This window comes from Musa acuminata, chromosome BXJ2-7 (assembly GCF_036884655.1).
Source record: "Musa acuminata AAA Group cultivar baxijiao chromosome BXJ2-7, Cavendish_Baxijiao_AAA, whole genome shotgun sequence".
Lineage (NCBI taxonomy): Eukaryota > Viridiplantae > Streptophyta > Magnoliopsida > Zingiberales > Musaceae > Musa > Musa acuminata.
Window position 1 is genome coordinate 32,613,622 of NC_088344.1, and position 3,114 is coordinate 32,616,735.

Below are 3,114 nucleotides of genomic sequence, written 5' to 3' on the forward strand. Positions count from 1 at the left end.
CTGCCTACGGCGGTGATTTCGACATCGGAAACGCGTGCCGCGTTGCCCTATCTGGAAGGAGGGACGGAGCACGGGGGATGCTTCGAGCTTTCATAAGCTTGCACACACCGGGCGCCGAGAGCCGATCACGGCGGTCAGATAAAGATCCGACGGCTCCGAGGAAAAGACCGGCGTGCGAAAGGGGCGAGACAGTACTTTCGCCGCGCCGTCCTGTCGTAGGTATCGCACGAACCGCTGCCGACACGTGACGGGGAAGACGGTGGGACCCGCGCGATTGGAAGCATGAGCTGGCAGTGTTATCCGTAAAGCATCGAAAAGTGCGCTTTACTGGACACGTGTCAGCAGGACAGTAGCTGCTATGGTGCGGACCAATCGGACAAGCGCGGTGGCCAACGATTGGACGGCACGTGTGGTTGTGAACCAGCTTCGCGGAGATTCACGCAACTTTTGATGGGTGACCGAACCCACAAAGTTAGATGCTTTGGATTCTTGGGAATAAGATTTATGCTCGGGGAATAATACATGCTTTACGATGCATTTGTGACTGCAAATTACATAGTTTCATGTTCATTGCAAGTCAACTATTGATTGATATTGAATCGGATCAAAGCATGCAGGAATAGATCTCCTAGCTGGGGGAGGAAGAGGATTCTTTCAGGGTAATCCTCGTCTGCAACTGGAGATGACGACGACGATAAATATGGATCAATACACGAACGATAAGATACAGATTTCAAGGAGAAGACAGTAGAAGTTTACCCTTACAGTCGATGCCTTAAAGAAGCTTGACACTGAGCTGGTATTTCCATCGGTGCTTCCAATGCAAAGCTCGCCTCCTCCTTGCTCATCGTGATGTTGTTCGACATCATCTCTGTGAAGTCTACAAACTCTGCAAGCAGAGGAAACAAAGAGTGGAGTTCATCAAGGAGGTTCTGCTCGAAGCAATTCACTGTCATGTATACAACCTGGAATGTTCTTGAGGGTATATGATCATCGAATTCTTTCATTAGTTCCCATGGTTTATCCCCAACTCCAGCCAAAATGATCGATAATGGATACTTGCTTTATTGATGAATTCGATCAGCAGTGATCTGCAAAGTAGCAGAGAGACGATCTTGATCGTGGTCTTTGAGAAATGCTCACCAAGCTTCAACCATGGCTGCAATGGTATCTTCCTCTCGTGGACTACAGTGACCGATCTCGACATCGATACTTCGATCACCTAAACGTACAAGCTGTGAGATTTTTCATCAGAGAGTTCACATCCATATAGTTGGATTGGTAGCAAGACAAACCTGTCAATCTGCTATGATGAGAAGTACATGGTACTGACCACCACTCTCATCAACAATGCTCATAACAGTCTCAATTATAGGAGCAGATGATGTTGGCCCTGCTCCAACCACAGGAGATGGCGTACACTCAAATCGCAATGATCATAAGTTTACCAAGTTGCAGATGAGAGGACATTTCATGCCAACCTGCAAGTTTGATTCCAGGAACTAATTCTCTGTAGCGCTGCTGTGCTTCCCTGAATCCATTACATGGCCTGTTGCCATGATAGAAACCGAACACCTCTTTGTCAAGAGTTGTAATCCATTACATGAGAGGATTACATAACTACATGACCAGCGTAGCTTTAGATTGAGGAGTATCTTCTATGAACATACTGACCATCACCAAAGTCAAAACATGGTATAAGACTGCAATCATCAAAATCTGAAGGAGTTCTGCCTATAATAGATATTGCCTGCTCATAGGGGTTTGGCACACTTCCTATGTCATGCAAGCTTCTCCTGCCAGAAGATGATTTACCTGGAATAAAAGGTATCAGCATAGCTTGCTCAAAGAAAAGAATGAGAGACTTAGAAGTGTTAGCATACCTTCAGGATTAAGAAAATTTTATTTGTTAAATGAACTCAGATATTGTAATTTCTTCACAAACATATTGCACTTCTTACACCTTCAAAAGAGTTCATCATTCTTGATTTGTACTGGTCTTACTCTTTACTAAATGGAAACAGTGTGGAAGCTTGACCTTCCATTCTACAAACATCATGGCTTTGTGCCACAAAATTTTTTCCCACATAACCTCCTTTTTCAATCTATATATTGACCAAAACATAGATACTTCACCTATTTTGCATCTGATATCATTTTGTGACAAATAACCTATTTTGTTGTTCTACCTAACTTTATGGGCTGTATTTGCAGAGGAGACAACCTTTCATGAATTAGGCTCAAACAAGTTATGTTTGTGCTAATATCTTTAACTTTAAACTGGGTTTAGTACTCAATTGAGACTCATAAACAACAAAGCATGTAACAATAACCTGTCCACTCATTGCTCTTTGTGAAGTTAATGCCAACTATGAGATCTGAAGATTCAAGGCCAGCTGATCTTAAAGCTTTTGTCACCTAAATGCCAAAGGATAAAGTCTCAGTAAGCTATGCCAGTTGTTGACAGTGTACAAATACATCACACATCTACAGAAGAAGTGCTTCAGCTTTGTGTAAGTTTTCAGAGATTGTTATCTGAATCTGAAATTTAGTCAATCCATTTATCAGATATTGGTGAATAGTTTTCTTTTATTCCATCTCAAGTTCTTGTTTCTCAGGAATGCACTTCATTTAAATCAATATTGCTCCAGTTAAGTAACTCAATTATGTAAATATACTTTGATTATTATGGTACCTGTTCCAGTGAGTTGCATTCAACATCCATTGCATTTACTGCTTTTATTCCACATGCTCTATCATGGCTTTGATGCCTCCATGACCTTGTTGATTAGCTTCCTCCCATTCTAAACTCTGTTTTCAAGCAACAAAAAGAATGATTTAGGATAATACATATAAATCATGGATTAATATGAGATGAGAAAGCTTAAAAAGCCACACTCTCCTGAAAAAGTTACCAATTTTCCCCCGCTATAGATTCATAATATCATTAGATCATGTTATGTGCCAAACATAAAAGAAGGTAAGATTTGTTTAAATTATGTTGCAGTAGTGAATTGCTATAAAAAATATATATTTTCAAGAAAAAGCTATTAGAAAAATGAGGGTTAGTACATTATTATAGTTTCAAGTTTGCACTGAAGAAATCTAGTGAAG

At 40.9% G+C, this 3,114-nt stretch overlaps 1 pseudogene; it reads right to left on the reverse strand.

Moving 5' to 3' along the window:
* Positions 1 to 538: 538 nt before the first annotated feature.
* On the reverse strand, positions 539 to 2,725 carry LOC103992948 (E3 ubiquitin-protein ligase RGLG2-like; annotated as a pseudogene).
* Between the last annotated feature and the right edge of the window lie 389 nt (positions 2,726 to 3,114).